Here is an 18022-nt window from a genome sequence, read left to right as displayed (position 1 = left end):
TGACCTGTTGCAATCTGCCCTTCAGCCCCTGGAATATAACTCCCATCATGGACAGAATCTATCAATGATGGTAGTATTAGTCCTCATTGTTCCAAACAAGTCCTGCACATGCCCCAGCTGTGGGACTATTTTGGGACAATTAGGACTAATACTACCATCATGAACAGACTCTGTCCATGGTGGGAGTTATAGTTCAGAAGTTGAAGGGCAGATCGCAGCAGGTCATTTTCCAGAGACCCGTTGCGATCTGCATATATCAACTGTACAAGCCGGCAGCACATGCGGCTCCACTGCGCTTCCCCATGGCTCCAGGCTCCTGTATACAGATGTCAGATTTCATAATGCCAACTGCTGGGAGACGGGAGCTCTGGTTGGTGAATAGCTTTTCACCAATCAGAGCTCCCGTCTCCAGGTAGCAGGGATTATGAATTTTGACAGTATACCCCGCCTGGAGCCGGTGGGGAGCGCAGTGGAGCCGCATGTGCCGCCAACTTGTTGACTTAATACAGAGAATGACCCAGTGCGATCTGCCCCTCAGCCCCTGGACTATAACTCCCATCATGGGCAGAGTCTGTCTGTAGTAGTCCAAACTGTCCCAAAATAGTCCCACAGCCAGGGGATGTGCAAGTGCCGTCCCTCAGCACTGCGGTACTACAACTACTGCCATCATGGAACAGACTCTGTCCCATGATGGGAGTAGTTGTAGTTTAGCAGTGTTGAGGGATGGCTCCTGCATCCCTCTGTTGTCTCGGTAGAACACTTTCCTACGTGTCCTTTTTAATGGTGTATTTTTGCGTAATAAAAACTTATTTGCGCAAGAAAAATGCGTCTAAACAAAAATAAGCACCAGATAAATTAGTATCATCTGCAAAATGCATTCCACAATACACAAAAAATAGACTACTTGCTTTTTGCTCTATCAAAAAAGACGCACAAAAAAAGATGCAAAATAACTAACTGCGCAAAAAATGTAGTTACATATAGAAAATGCTTCTACCACTAATGATAAATTCCCCCTATGCAACTACAGATATTATTCACCCATACTAATATATGGGGGGAAAACACACGCATCTTTTTCCTATTATATCCATACATGACTATCCAACCTTTTGTTACTATTACAGCAAATGCAAAAATCACAGATACAAATCGATGTTTGTTTAACCACTTGCCAACCACCCTTTGGGGGACATTTATTAAAGTCAATGTAGGTTCACAGGTTTTGATGATGTACAAGCATCAAATTTATTAAATGATGCAGGGCCTGTGATAAACATGGGGCTAGTACACATTTTTGTGAAATTTCACTTCAGAACACCACTTTGCATGATCCCCTCTCCACCCGTGCCACTTTTGTGAAACTTTTTACAGCCAGTCTTGTAAGCCAGGCCTGGGCTGGTGTATGTTTGTTGTATAATTGAGGGCTATGCGACAATTCTGCCACTTAAAATCTCTGACCATTGCAACAGAAATCTCTGACCATTGCAAAGTTAAAATGCAAATGTTTGTACCTAAGTCAGTTAAGTCAAAGTCACTTGAGCAAAAAGTTGCATAGTTTTTATGCAACAATTCTGCAACAAATGTATACAGAAAAGCTGTGTACAAGCCTTGATAAATGTCACCCATAGACTGTATACATCCTGGCTGCCGGCTAATACCTCTGTACAGGAGGTAGGAAGTAGGAAACAGTGTTGATTTCTGCTTCTTGGCAATCATGTGATCACTGATTTCAGGTATTTTCAGGAGTTGCTGGGTCTTAGAAGACCCCAGTCAGCTCTGCAGACAATGTCAGGGGGCCGTGTTTCCCCAGGAACTGGGGCTAATATGTAAATAAATAAAACAGAAAAAATTATATAAGATAAAAATAAAACATACAGCCCAAACTATGCCTCTAGCCTCAGTCCCTATGAGACCCTGTTTATTGTTATGACCTAACAGAAAAGTGAGGAAATATAAAACATTATTTTAGCATGAATTTGTGGTATTATTATTATTATTATCATCATTAAAAAATGAAAGCAGTCACTTATTTCTTTTTAAATGACACTAATGTATTTCAAGTGTGTTACTGATTTTACTGCATTAACTCCATTTTGGGCACCGAATATGTTGACTATATGACTCAATGTAAGTGGAATTATATATAATAGATTTATGTATGGATTCTCAATGGATCTTAATAGATTTTACCTAGGAAATTTTGTGTTGGCTACATAACAATGGTTTATGATTTATAGACCTTACTTGCAGGGCCGGACTGGCCATTGGACATACCGGGCATTTGCCCAGTGGACTGGTCCGTCCGTGGCCAGGGCTGTCCTCCTGCCTGTCTTAAATACTCTTAAATACGGCCCAAGGCTGCCCCTTAAGAGATTCGCGCAGAGTGAGGGGAGAGAGGCCTAATCTCCTCACTTGTCAATGTGCAAAGAGCCGACAGAGTGGCAGAGATGCAGCCTGCCGCTATACAATGAAATACGCCTAAAATACACTGGCTGATTGTAGCTTAATATTTATATAATATACATATTTTTCCATTATGTACTCTATTATATCCAACTATGATTAACATTTGGCCCCTCCCATTTGTGGCTCCACCTCCACATAGCCACACCCATAACAAAAATGGCCTGTTTATTCTAAAATGCCCGGGCCTATTTGTGGTCCCAGTCCGGCCCTGCATACTTGTGTAGCCTTATGGTTTAATAAATTCCACAAAATAAAGATAAAAAAAACACACATACTTACCGTATGTTGACCAAACCCAGTATATCAAGACAAATATTATTGATAAAACCAGTATATAATGAGCAAATACAGACACACCATAACCACTACCAGTTACACCACACAGTGACAGGATAATACCACCCTACAGTAGCTAGGTAACAAAAACACTATACACAGATCAACATCACCAATAATACCAGTATACAAGGGTAAAATACTAGTGCACCAGGCTCAGCAGGCTCGCTGAACTTTCCAAAAAAAGTTTGGTTTCGGGCGAACAGGTTCTCTGCAAACTGACAATAAAAGGCTCATAACACGTGTATAACCCTGCCTATGGGTTCTAAAGTGAATGTTAGGGTCCCCTAGGAATGTATTCAAGTATTAAAAAAAAATATATAATTGTACTATGAAAAAAGGTGCTGCCCCATGCAAGCTGCCACCCTAGGTTCTGGCTCTCTGAGTCCTAGTAATAAATATGGTCCTGGGCCCATTGGGTTTGTCCAATTTGTTTTTTAAGCATTCATTGCATTCACAAGACTTCTTTTTTTTTTTTTCCAGCAGATTTTACTTTATTTGATTGCATTTTTTGGTGCTGGTCCCCGACAAAGAAGTGATATGTGATATGTCACCTTTTTTTCAAGCGGGGAAAACCATACAAAAAAGCATGCTTTTTTAGCCTACCATCATCGAAATCAATGGGAGTGGACTATGAAGCTAAATCTATGTGGGTTTTTTTGTCACAAAAATGGCTCTCTGTCAGCCTGTGGGGGATTACCGCCATCAGTCTTTCACTCTGGCATCCCATAGAGTCTACATGATCCTTAGAACACTCCCCTTACATAACTCACTGCTTCTCAATAATGTCATTATGGTCTTGCTGTGCTGTAACTACCCTGAATCTCTGGGACCTTATCAGAACTTCAGAAGACACAGCCCATAGGCTTCATTTTAACCCTCCACAACTCAGCCCAGCTTCTAGCCTGCTGATAAGTTTCTTTGTGGAAAAGCTCAAGCCTATCCTACAGCAAATGGGCAGTCATGTTAAGGGATTGACAGATATCTGTGTATAATTATTTTATAAAGAGTACAGCCTGAGACCACCCAGACTACTTAAAGGGGGTATTCCAGGATTTTATTTTATTTGACTATGCTACAGGGGCTGTAAAGTTAGTGTAGCTCATAATATAGTGTCTGTACCTGTGTGTGATGGTTTTCTCACAATTCTTATGTGATTTTCACCCCAATATTTATTTCTAACAGCATGCAAAATGAGTGTGGTTTCAGATTTTTCCCAGCTTGCAATATATGGCCGAAACCTGACTCACCAGTCAGCTGATGACAGGGAGCCTGTCTGCTTCAATGGGTAGAGGGATCAATCTGCAACTAATGCAACAGCTGTAGGCACCCTGATTAAAAACCAAAGGTCGTTTGAATGGATGCAGCTCAATTATGTTTCAATGGGTGGAGTGGCTGATGTGTGGGAGGGAGGAAAAGGGAATTATGGGATTTGTAGGGAAAAGAAGAAAACTGAAACAGGAAAAGCTAGCCACAGTGTTATGGTAATCTCACAACATACCCTTTTAGCCGAAAGACAATCGCAGATCCTTCCTAAGCATGCCCATTACTGTCTGCCAGGTACATACTAAAATCACCTTATTGTGGATAACCCCTTTAAAATGAGCCAAAGTTTGCATGAATAAATGACAGTTACACTCAAATTTTACCATAAAACAATATATTAATTTGCTCAACTCCTCCTGTTCTATAACATGTCTACAGATTAGCATGTACTTTTGATGTGACAGGTTCCTTTTAAGAAATGAACTAGTTACTCTTAAAAACCCTTCCAAGTTGTGCCCAAATAGTATCAAACTCCATCATACTCTGAAATGTGATAATGCTGATAGGGATCAAACGCAAAAGTTAAAACAGCTGAAGCTTTGATCATAGATCACTAGATTTTTGTTTGCAGTTTATATTAGCGTATACTATTTTTGTTCAAGAAATATATTTATAGAAATCGGTTTAAGACACCAGCAGGGTCACAATCCCAGAAGCTTGTCTTGTCATGTATCATGTGTGATTTTCTATAGGATTGCCTATAAACCTCAATTCTTATGGTATTACATTAAATTTAACAAATTTTCTTCAATATGACCTCTGCCAACTTATGTAACTGCCAGGAATAAACACTGGTAATGTTGCACATCCTTGCCCATGACTTTCATTTTACTTCAGAACCATAGAGAGATGAATTATAAAAATAATGGACTGTTATCAGGACTGTTGCTTCACAGTCTCCTGGTGAAATATGTTATAAACAGGTTCTAGTAGGACAGTAGAAAATGGAATACACGTAAAATAAAGTATTTGTTGTTGATAACAAGCTTAGTAATTGTTCTGGTAATAAAATATATTAACATCTCTGCATTACATTTAAAAGAATGTATTCATAGACAATACAGATTCCATGAATATATAATAGAACATTCTCGGTTGACCTTCACAGGGGTGTTTTGTGAACTAGGGATGTATTTAAAATCAATTTCTAAGATGTTATAATAACAATTTCTGTCCAAACAGATTAAAATTTATTGTCCGACCTACATAGAATAAAAATGTAATACATGAATACAATGGGGTGCCTTCTGTTAGGAGATTTCTTTTAAGGTCAACACATTTACATTATCATAAGGTTTTAAAATTCATGTTTATTTAGCAAAAGTGCAAAAGTCTTGTCCGCTGTCTGATATGTCAACCAAGAATACATGATTAGATTGATTCCTGGGAGATACCATTTCCCTTGTCAATGGGTCAAGGTAAATGAGGACAACCTTTTTTATACAATACCAGAAGGGGTAAATTTCAAAATGATGAGAAAGGTACTACAGTATTGTGATTTTATAGGGAATTCGAAAATCAACATGCCAGAATTATATATATATAAATCGATTCTCGCGATAATCGCGATTTTTTCATTTGCCGATACTGAATCGATTCAAAATATTTTTGAATTGATTCTTTTAGGGATGTGGAATTTTTATCTCCTGACGCCCGGAACAGCATGTCCTGTCCTGGGCATCAGGAGATAAAAGTTCCACATTTGTGGAGCCGGGCAAGCCGGATCTGACACGGCGTTGCTCTGGGTGTATGGAGCGGGCTCCGACTCGTGCCCGCTCCGTACTATGCGACCCCCGGCTGATTTCAGTAGCCGGGGGCCGCCGCTAATAGCCAGCATGCGGCGATTGCCGCAGCTGGCTATTAAAGGAGTACTCCGGTGCACACTTTTATCATGTTATCCCGTCCGGGCTGCAAAATAAAAGAAAACGCACTTTATCTTACCTGCCAACGAGCCCCCGGAGCTCCGGTACAGGTGTTCGGTCCCCGGGCTGTATTCTTCTTACTTCCTGTTAGCCCGGCACGTCACACGGAGCTTCAGCCTATCACTGGCAGCAGCGATGTCCTGCCTCTGCTGGTGATAGGCTGAAGCTCCATGTGACGTGCCGGGCTAACAGGAAGTAAGAAGAATACAGCCCGGGGACCGAACACCTGAACCGGAGCTCCGGGGGCTCGTTGGCAGGTAAGATAAAGTGCGTTTTCTTTTATTTTGCAGCCCGGACGGGATAACTTGAGAAAAGTGAGCACAGGACTACTAGATCGCCGCTGTCAAAGCTGACAGCGGCGTCTATTGGGATCTATGAATGCCCCCAGGTGGGCGATGTATCAGGATATATCGCGATGTATCGTCACCTAGACGGTATCGCGATATATCGGGATATATCGAATCGCCACACTGGTATCGCGATTCGAATCGAATTGCCAAATTCTTGGCGATTCACACCCCTAATATATATATATATATATATATATATATATATATATATATATATACATATATATATATATGGCTCAAGTCCTGCAGAAACACGTGGGAACTGAGTTCCTGTACTTTTTCCACAGTATGAACACTGTACCCATTAGCAGGACCTGTCCTTGAGTGGAATAGCCATTTTCCCTCCCCGGTGTCATATGACTTTTTTGTGTTACAAGACCTCAGGTGTCTTAAATCTGGTGTTATCACTCTCACACTCTTTAATACTGGTCACTGGTGTTCAAAATGGCACCACATGGCAAAGAACTCTCTTAGGATCTGAACAAAAAAATAGTTACTCTTCAGAAAGATGGCCCAGACAGATCAGAAGATTGCCAAGACCCTGAAACTGAGTTGCAATCGGTGGGCAAGACACTACTTTACGTAGTAGCAGAGTGTCAACAAGATACAATAAAATATTTACAAAAATGTGAAGAGTATACTCGCTTTTGTCAGATACTGTTTATACACACATATACATAAATATATTCTGGGGGAAGCATTTTCATTAGGACAATGCAAAGCCTGCTGAGCAAGTGAATGTTTTTTCTAGTTGTTGCACAGAATTTATTGTGTTTGCGCACATTATCTTATAAATTTGCACAAATGATAGGATGTCCTTGGATGGTGGTAAAACAAAACCTTACACACGTTCCTATACCAGCTGATCACTGGAGTACATTTGCATACCAATCAGGCTTAATTGAGATTGAAAGAATTAAAGGGGGTTATCCACCATAAGGGGATTTTAGTACGTACCTGGCAGACAGTAATGGACATGCTTAGGAAGGATCTGCGCTTGTCTTGGGGCTAAATGGCTATGTCATGAGATTACCATAACACTGTGGCTAGCTGTTGTGAACTGGTATTTCCTGTTTGACTTTAATTTTTTTGCCTGCAAATCCCACAATTCCATTTTCCTCCCTCTCACACATCAGCTTCCCACCCATTGAAACATAAATGAGCGGCATCCATCAAAAGACCTGTGGTTTTCAATCAGGATGCCTCCAGCTGTTTCATTAGTTGCAGATTGGTCTCTCCCACCAAGAGATCACTCCACCCATTGAAGCAGATAGGCTCCCTGTCATCAGCTGACTAGTGAGTCAGGTCTTGGCCACATTGCAACCTGGTAAAAATCTGAGACAACAGTCATTTTGTATGCTGTTAAAAATAAATATTGGGGTGAAAATCACATAAGAATTGTGAGAAAACTGTCACACACAGGTAAAGACACTATATTATGAACTACACTAACTTTACAGCCCCTTTAGCTTAGTCAAATAAAAAAAATCCTGGTATACCCCTTTAACCCCTTAAGGACTTAGCCCTTTTTCACCTAAAAGACTCGGACATTTTTTACAATTCTGACCACTGTCACTTTAAACATTAATAACTCTGGAATGCTTTTAGTTATCATTCTGATTCCGAGATTGTTTTTTCGTGACATATTCTACTTTAACATAGTGGTAAAATTTTGTGGTAACTTGCATCCTTTCTTGGTGAAAAATCCCAAAATTTTATGAAAAATTTGAAAATGGAAAATATTCCAAATATTTTTTTTTTATTCACATTTCCAATATGTCTACTTTATGTTTGCATCATAAAATTGATGTGTTTTTACTTTTGGAAGACACCAGAGGGCTTCAAAGTTCAGCAGCAATTTTCCAATTTTTCACAAAATTTTGAAACTCGCTTTTTTCAGGGACCAGTTCAGGTTTGAAGTGGATTTGAAGGGTCTTCATATTAGAAATACCCCACAAATTACCCTATTATAAAAACTACACCCCCAAAGTATTCAAAATGACATTCAGTCAGCGTTTTAACCCTTTAGGTGTTTCACAGGAATAGCAGCAAAGTAAAGGAGAAAATTCACAATCTTAATTTTTTACACTCGCATGTTCTTGTAGACCCAATTTTGAATTTTTACAAGGGGTAAAAGGAGAAAATGTATACTTACATTTGTAGCCCAATTTCTCTCGTGTAAGGACATACCTCATATGTCTATGTAAAGTGTTCGGCGGCGCAGTAGAGGGCTCAGAAGCGAAGGAGCGACAAGGGGATTTTGGAGAGTACGTTTTTCTGAAATGGTTTTTGGGGGGCATGTTGCATTTAGGAAGCCCCTATGGTGCTAGGGTTCCCCCCAAATTTCACATTTTTGTAAGGGTTAATAGCAGAAAATACCCCCCAAAATGTGTAACCCCATCTCTTCTGAGTATGGAGGTACCCCATAAGTTGGCCTGAAGTGCACTATGGGCGAACTACAATGCTCAGAAAAGAAGGAGTCATATTTGGCTTTTTGAGACCAAATTTTGCTCGGGGGGCATGTCGCATTTAGGAAGCCCCTATGGGGCCAGGACAGCAAAAAAAAAACACATGGCATACCATTTTGGAAACTAGACCCCTCGGTGAACGTAACAAGGGGTTAAGTGAAAATTTATACCCCAAAGAGTTTCACGACTTTTGCATAAGTTAAAAAAAATTTTTTTTTACCTAAAATGCTTGTTTCCCCAAAAATTTTACATTTTTAAAAAGGGTAAAAGCAAAAAATACCCCCCAAAATTTGTAACACAATTTCTCCCGAGTACGGCGATACCCCATATGTGACCCTAAACTGTTGCCTTGAAATACGACAGGGCTCCAAAGTGAGAGCGCCATTTGAGGCCTAAATTAGGGATTGCATGGGGTGGACATAGGGGTATTCTATGCCAGTGATTCCCAAACAGGGTGCCTCCAGCTGTTGTAAAACTCCCAGCATGCTTGGACAGTCAACGACTCTCCAGCAAGTAGTTGTTTTGCAACAGCTGGAGGCTTCGTTTTGGAAACAGTGGCGTACCAGACGTTTTTCATTTTTATTGGGGAGGGGAGGGGGGCTGTGTAGGGGTATGTGTATATGTAGTGTTTTTTACTTTTTATTTTATTTTGTATTAGTGTAGTGTAGTGTTTTTAGGGTACAGTCGCACGGGCGGGAGTTCACAGTAGTTTCTCGCTGGCAGTTTGAGCTGCAGCAGAAAATTTGCCTCAGCTCAAACTTGCAGCCGGATACTTACTGTAAACCTCCGCCCATGTGAGTGTACCCTGTACGTTCACATTGGGGGGGGGGGGAAACATCCAGCTGTTGCAAAACTACAACTCCCAGCATGCGCTGACAGACTGTACATGCTGAGAGTTTTAGTTTTGCAACAGCTGTAGGCACACTGGTTATGTATCACTGAGTTTGTGACCTTACTCAGTGTTTCACAACCAGTGTGCCTCCAGCTGTTGAAAAACTACAACTCCCAGCATATACGGTGCATGCTGGGAGTTGTAGTTTGCAATAGCTGGAGGCACACTGGTCATGAAACACTGAGTTAGGTAAAAAAAAACTACAACTCTCAGCAGTCACCGACAGCCAATGGGCATGCTGTGAGTTGTAGTTATGCAACCAGCAGATGCACCACTACAACTCCCACCATGCACTTTAGCTGTTTGTGCAAGCTGGGAGTTGTAGTTATACAACAGCTGAAGGTACACTTTTCCATAGAAAAAATGTGCCTCCATCTGTTGCAAAACTATAAGTCCCAGCATGCCCATAAGGGAATGCTGGGAGTTGTGGTGGTCAGCCTCCTGCTGTTGCATAACTACAGCTCCCAGCATGCCCTTTTTGCATGCTGGGAGCTGTTGCTAAGCAACAGCAGGAGGCTGTCACTCACCTCCTGCTGCTGCTCCGCTGCAGGTCAGTCCCTCGCCGCGGCCATCGCTCCTGGGGCCCTGATCCCAACAGGGATGCCGGGGATCGGGGTCCCAAGCACCCGGGGTCTTCTTCCCGCACCCGCTCACGTCCTCCGGAAGAGGGGCGGAGCGGGTTGCGGGAGTGACAACCGCAGCAGGTGCCCTGATTGGTCAGCCGGTAAACCGGCCGACGAATCAGGGCGATCGTGTGGTGGCACCAGAGCCACCTCACCCCTGCTGGCTATGGCTGTTTGGGGCCATCTCTGACTGGAGACCCGATTGACCCGGCATAATGACCCCCCTGGGCGATATGCCGGGATGCCTGCTGAACGATTTCAGCAGGCATCCGGCTTCGGTCCCCAACCGGCTAGCAGTGGGGACCGGAATTCCCACAGGCATATGGATACGCCCTGCGTCCTTAAGGACTCGGAATGCAGGGTGTATCCATACGCCCTGCGTCCTGAAGAGGTTAAGAGACAATTCTGAGACCTTTCATTTAGGGCAGGTTAACCATTACTACTTCCTTTAAGTAATAAACATACTACATTCTATCATTATGTCTGCCTTGTGTTCTAAACTTCCAAGCTGCCTTTTTTTTCTCTCCCAAAAAGTATGGACCATTGAACACGATGAAAAGTAAGTGCTGTATGGACAAGATGGAAATAGATGGGTATTGTTATGAGCTGACGTTTTGCTTATCTTCAATGTATCAAGAAATTAATAATATCTATTGTGCTTAGAAAATCAGAAATATAATATGTTTTGACAGATTCTACAATATTCTTAACAAGGCCTCAGGGTTCTGCCTCTGTTGTAGAACACAATCATCTCTTTACCCCTGACACCAGCTTGTAAAATATCAGCTGCCCACTGCGCCACCCGGACATCTAATCCATATGAATGTGTATGTGGCCTGAACTATTGTATACATACTAGGGAAAACAGAATAATTGCACTGTATATTGACCCTAACCCTTAGTGGCTGCTGTGAATCAATGATATATAATACTGTATGTATCCTGGATTAAATTTATGCCAAAGCCTAAATTCAGTGAACAAATAAATGAATTAGATACCAGATGCCAGGTAACATAATTGTGCTCATTTATGTGTCTTGTCAAATTACATCTCTTCTTGGCTGTGACCACAGAGTCTCATCTCCTAATAGACCTGACCCTTCTGGTTACAGACAATAACTTAAAGGGGTACCCTGCAGCTAGACAACTTAACGCAATCTTTTGGATAGGGGATAAGATGTCTGATCGCCAGGGACCCGCCGCTGGGACATGCCCACAACCCCCCCCCCCCCCCCCCCGTGATCTCCCGCAGCATTTTAAACAAATGTTATAGGTGTGTATGCATGGACCTGGCTGAAACTATCAGCAGAACATGTCATAGTGGCTTAGTGGAGGAACTTGTAGTCGGCGTAAAGCAGCAGGTTGAGACACCTTTAAAATTAATTCGAACTTGGCCTGCCAGGTGTCCCAGGCCTTGGCTAAATTAAGGGACTTGTGCTTCAACTATGGTTGCCAAGTAGAAAAATAAGAGTAATTTGCACAAGATAGGGTGTTTGTTAGATCAGTAATGTAAAATGTATGTGGGATATTATATGTATAATCACATTGCATGGCCAAAATTATGTTACTCAGGTTCAAGTTCCTTAAAAGGTTACTCCGGGGAAAATAATTTATTTTAAATCAACTGGTGCCAGAAAGTTATACAGATTTGTAAATTACTTCTATAAAAAAAATCGTAATCCTTCTAGTACTTATCAGCTGCTGTTTACTACAGAGGAAGTTCTTTACTTTTTGAATTTCTTTTCTGTCTGACCACAGGGCTCCTGCTGACTCCTCTGTCCATTTTGGGAACTGTCCAGAGTAGGAGCAAATGCGCAAAGCAAACGTATTCTGCTCTGGACATTTCCTGACATGGACAGAGGTTTCAGCAGAGAGCACTGTGGACAGACAGAAAAGAAATTCAAAAAGAAAAAAAACTTTCTCTGTATTAAAAAGCAGCTCACAAGTACTGAAAGGATTAAGATTTTTTTTTTATAGAAAATGCGCGCTCCCGACAGCATAGAAGAGGAGAGGGCGGAAGCTGGCTCCCTGCATGCTTCAGTGTCCTCGCGCCTGCTGGTGAACGGCCACTTCCTCCAGCCAGAAGCTTACATTGTAAATGAGCACTAAAAAAGTGCTAAAAGGCAGATTTATGAGGTGACATTTTTTTCTTTAAAGACAGAAAGTGGATTAGGGCTATTTAGAGAGCAGGTAGGGACAGTAAAAAAAAAAAAAAGAAGAACTTAATGAGAGGTACGCTTTAAGCAAAAAAACATGTTTCATTTGTAGCAACATGTGATTTTCTCCAGCTCCTCTATAGAGGGCTGTCAGTCTTTTGATATTTCATTCTCTTTCTTTACCTTATGCTTCACTTTCACAGTAGCACTAGCCTAAGGACACTAAACTGTTTCAAGATCATATACACTTGGCACTATGTCGTTCAATAATGTGTGACCATATGGGAATTTTTTGTCTTTCAAATAAAAGAAACATTAGTGTACTCAAAGTATCCCAGTGGACGTAATGGACATGAGGATGTCATTCTAGTTAGAGGATAATTTTAGTATCTCCCACATGACATTTGAGCTGACACCACTTCTTCCAACCATTAAAGGGGTATTCCAGGAATTTTTTTTATTTGACTATTCTACAGGGGCTGTAAAGTTAGTGTAGTTCATAATATAGTGTCTGTACCTGTGTGTGACGTATTTCTCTCAATTCTTATGTGATTTTCACGCCAATATTTATTTTAACCAGCATACAAAATTACTGTTGTCTCAGATTTTTCCAGCTTGCAATGTGGCCGAGACCTGACTCACTAGTCAGCTGATGACAGGGATCCTGTCTGCTTCAGGGGTGGAGGGATCACTTGGTGGGAGAGAGATCAATCTGCAACTGATGCAACAGCTGTAGGCACCCTGATTGAGAACCACAGGTCTGCAGCTCATTTATGTTTCAATGGGTGGGGTGGCTGATGTGTGGGAGGGAGGAAAATGGAATTGTGGGATTTGTAGTAAAAAAAAAATAAAAGTCAAACAGAAATACCAGTTCACAAAAAGCTAACCACAGTGTTATGGTAATACCACAACATAGCCATAGCAGATCCCTACTAAGCATGTCCATTACTGCCTGCCAGGTACAAACTAAAATCACCTTATGGCGGCTAATAATAATAATAAAATGTTATTGACAGTGGCAAGAGAGCCAGAAACTTAGAAAAGAAGCTAAGGTCTGCAAAATCTGAACTATAAGGCTAAGTTTCCACTTAGGGGAAGCGCCAAGAAAATGCCAATTCTGCCGCATGGCATTTTTTTCGGCCAAGATATGCTGCGGCCAGATGTTAGCTGTAAATCAATGAAAAAACGCTAAATTCTTTTTCCACTTTGCGTTTTTTAGTTTGGCATTTTTTTTTATCCTTTTGACATTTTTTCACTCTTTATCAGCTCCTTGGCAGTTTAGCAAAATCACAGCATGTTGAGTCAATGGCATATTTTTTTCCCTGAAATCGTGGCGTTTTTCTCCTATATAAGCCTATGGTAGTAAAAAAAAAATGCCAAGAAAGACGCCATGTGGGTTTTTACTTTGGCGTTTTTGCAGGCGGTTTTAATTCTTTTTTGGACTATATCGATCCAAAAAAAGTGATGGAGATACCTTTTTTAATAAAATTCCGTATGGTACATTTAAAAAAATAATAATACAAAAGATACATTAGTGATGAAAAAAATGTATTCAACAAAATTTATCTTTTTTACAACAAAATTTTTATTAATTTTTAAATAGGGATCAATATGTGGGCAGGGCACTAAAAATGTAGCCGACAATAATAAAAATTTAGTGTGTGTGTGTTTTTCACTTTTTATTCTTTATTTTTTAAATTTTATTAGGTAGTACTACTACTCCCAGTATGGAACACACTGTCCCATTATGGGAGTAGTAGTACCTGTACTAATTGACAGATCGCACCGGGTTTGTTGCGATCCTCCTGTATAATGTATAGATGCGGCAGGCCGCTCTTTTATGGTTCCCTGCACTGCAGTATATATATATATATATATATATATATATATATATATATATACACACATCTATTCATATTTCCTGCAGAGAGCTGTGATTGGCCAGATGGTTCCAGCCAATCACAACTCTCTGTGGGAAATATGAATAGATGTAAATATACGTCAGTGCAAGGGACCATAGAAGAGCGGCCGGCCGCATCTATACATTATATAGAAGGATCACAGTGGGTGTCATGAGTGACATCCACTGTGATCTTTACTTAACTGCAGGAACATCTGCTCCCAACATGGAGCACACTCTGCTCCATGCTGGGAGCTGTAGTATCTGCATTAATAGACAGATTGCAACAGGTGTCAGAAGTGACACCCGTTGGGATCTGTCTATTAATGCAAGTACTACAGCTCCCAGCATGGAGAAGAGTGTGCTCCATGTTGGGAGCAGAATTTCCTGCAATTAAGGACAGATCACAGCGGGTGTCACTCCTGACACCCGCTGAGATTGTCCAATCTATTGCAGAGATGCAGAGTGGCTGTCTCCTGCGCTCCGCATCTCTGCACTATACTCTGGCCGGCCAGTGATATGAATAGAGCATCACTCATTCATATTTCCCGCTGAGAGCGGGGATTGGCTGCAATCATCCAGTCAATCCCCACTCTGGGCAGAAAATATGAATGAGTGATGTGAATTTCTATTCACATCACTGGCCAGCCCGGAGTACAGAGCAGAGATGCAAGCGCTGTAGAGAGCTGCTCTGCATCGCTGCTAAATTATGGACCATTGCATCGGGTGTCATGATTGACCCAGGGCGATATGTCTATTAGTACAGGTACCACTACTCCCCTCATGGAGCAGTCTGTTCCATGCTGGGAGTAGTAGTAGTACTACTAAAAAAAATGAAAATGAATTAAAAATAAAAATGAATTAAAATTTTGTTATAAAAAAAAAATTTGTTGAATAAATTTTTTCCCATTCCTACTGCATCCTTTTTTATTTTTTTGGTACCCAACAAATTTTGAAAAAAATGCCAAAGGGGCCAAAAATGCAATAATACAAGAAAAAATGTCAGATGCAGGAAATTGCACTGGCGTTTTTTCTGGCTTTTTTTTCATTTAAAAAAAATCGCAGGGAAAAACTGAAAACTCAGACTTTTAGCTTTCATTGAATAAAAAAAATATATAACGTGAAAAACAGACTTGCTAAAGGTAAGATTTAGAGTAAATACATTCTGAAATGCAGTATGAAGTACATTTATACTATTCAGTCCAATTGTTGGCTTACTTTACTCTAGATATGCCACAATATTTTGATACACTGAACTGCAATGCAAAGTCACACCTCTTTTCACATAGTAGCACATTTCCTGTAAACCCTAGAGATGGTTGTGAGTTAAAATCCCAGTAGATCAGCTGTTTCTAAAACAATTAGACCAGCCTGTCTGGCACCAACAACCATGCCATATTGAAAGTCACTTAAATCCCCTTTCTTTCCCATTCTGATGCCCATTTTGAACTACAACAAGTTGTTTTGCCCATTTCTACATCCTAAATGCATTAAGTTTTTGCCATGTGATTGGCTGATTATAGCCAAAGTAATTAAACAGGTGTACCTAATAAAGTGGCCAGATAGTGTGCTTGTACAGGAGATGACAAGACAGGATGACTGGCGTTAAAGGGGTTTTCCAGGAATGTTTTTTTTTTTCTGTCAGCCTTTGAGCCCATGAAGCTAAGTTATAATACTGTTTAATATGTGTTGTTTTTATGCACACTATCCACACCTGGAAGTGCTGTAGTGCAAGCCTTTTTATTTTACGGTTGTCTCTGACATTTCCAAGCACTCCATGCGTCCACACACTGTGGGGAGGATTTATTAAAACCTATGTAGAGGAAAATTTTACCAATTGCCCATAGCAACCAATCAAATAGTTTCTTTCATTTTCAAAAGGATTGGATTCTGTAGACAACTGGTAAACGTTTCCACTAAACAGGTTTTGATACATCTCCTCCAATATGTCATAAGGTTCATGGACTCCAGGGGGCATAGTTGTGCTGGGTAGATAACATTACTTTAGTAAATCCCTTTTCACCCTGCTATCTGCCCACTTACCGCAGCATGGCCACACCCCCTGGAGACCATGTGACTCAAACATATTTGGAAATATTTATCAAAACCTTTGTAGAGGAAATGTAGGCAGGTGAGGGCAATCAGGCACTGCAGCTATGTGTATGACAGCAGACGCTAAGTAAATGGAAGTCCCGGCTGCACAGCTATGGAGGTGCTAGCTTCTAAACACAGGATTTATCAATGAAACAGAAGTAGAAATGATTGAAGCTGCACTCACCACGTATGATTTTTCATACGTGGTGAGTGCAGCTTCCTTCATTTCTACTTTGCTTCTGTTCCACTGTGTAGAGGAAAAGTTGACCGGTTGCCCTTAGCAACCAAATAGCTTTTTTTAATTTTTCAGAGGCACTTTTAAAGGACATGTCCAGTGCTCACTTTTCTTATTGTATCCGTTCCGGGCTGCAAAAAAAAAGAAAATAAGCTTTCTCTTGCCTGCCTACGCTCCCCGGTGCTCAGGTACAGGCGTTCGGTCCCCAGGCTGTATTCTTCTTACTTCCTGTTAGCCCGGCACGTCACACGGAGCTTCAGCCCATCACTGGCCGAGGCGGGACATCGCTGCGGCCGGTGAAAGGTTGAAGCTCCGTGTGACGTGCCGGGCTAACAGGAAGTAAGAAGAATACAGCCCAGGGACCGAACGCCTGTACCGGAGCACCGGAGGAGCATAGGCAGGCAAGAGAAAGCTTATTTTCTTTTTTTTTGCAGCCCGGAACCGATAAAATAAGAAAAATGAGCCCCGGACATCTCCTTTAATCTCTTAAGGACACAGGGTAGGGTGTACCTGAACGCCCTGCGCCCATTCCCGATCTGTAACGCAGGGTCATGGCGGGTCGGTCACAGAGGCTAATGAAACCCGATCATTGTGCCATGCGCTATTAACCATTTAGACGCGGCGTTCAAAGTTGATCACCGCATCTAAAGTAACAAAAATTCACTCCTGGCAGCTCAGTTGGGCTGATCAGGTCCATCACGGTGAAATCGCAATGTCTCGATCAGCTAGAACACGAGCGGAGGGTCCGTTACCTGCCTCCGGTGTGTCAGATCGGCGTTTGATTGCTCCAAGCCTGAAATCCAGGCTTGAGCAATCGACCACCGATAACCCTGATCATTGCCATGTTAATGCATGGCAGTGATCTGTGTAGAAGATCAGTGTGTGCAGTGTTATAGCCCCTAGAGGGGGCTATAACATTGCAAAAAAAAGTGTGAAAAAACAGTTAATAAAGATCATTTAACCCCTTCCCTAATAAAAGTAAGAATCACCCCCCTTTTCCCATAAAAAAAAACCAGTGTAAATAAAGTAAACATATGTGGTATCGCCACGAGCGGAAATGTCTGAACTATAAAAATATATTGTTAATAAACTGCAAGATCAATGGCGTACGTGCAAAACAATTCCAAATTCCAAAATAGCGTATTTTTTGTCACTTTTTGTACCATGAAAAATGAATAAAAAACTATCAAAAAGTCCGATCAATACAAAAATGGTACCACTAAAATCTTCAGACCACACACAATAAGTGAG

The 18022-nt window shown here is 41.2% G+C and overlaps 1 protein-coding gene across 2 annotated transcripts in view; it reads right to left on the bottom strand.

Annotated features, from left to right (window-relative positions):
- The window catches only part of GRIN2A (glutamate ionotropic receptor NMDA type subunit 2A), a 636116-nt gene that overhangs the window by 118266 nt on the left and 499828 nt on the right, over positions 1 to 18022 (bottom strand). The gene's annotated exons all lie outside the window — the stretch shown is intronic.

This window comes from Hyla sarda, chromosome 8 (assembly GCF_029499605.1).
Source record: "Hyla sarda isolate aHylSar1 chromosome 8, aHylSar1.hap1, whole genome shotgun sequence".
NCBI classification, from domain to species: domain Eukaryota; kingdom Metazoa; phylum Chordata; class Amphibia; order Anura; family Hylidae; genus Hyla; species Hyla sarda.
The sequence above is the reverse complement of the archived record's forward strand: the minus strand, read 5'-3'. Positions and strand labels throughout refer to the sequence as shown.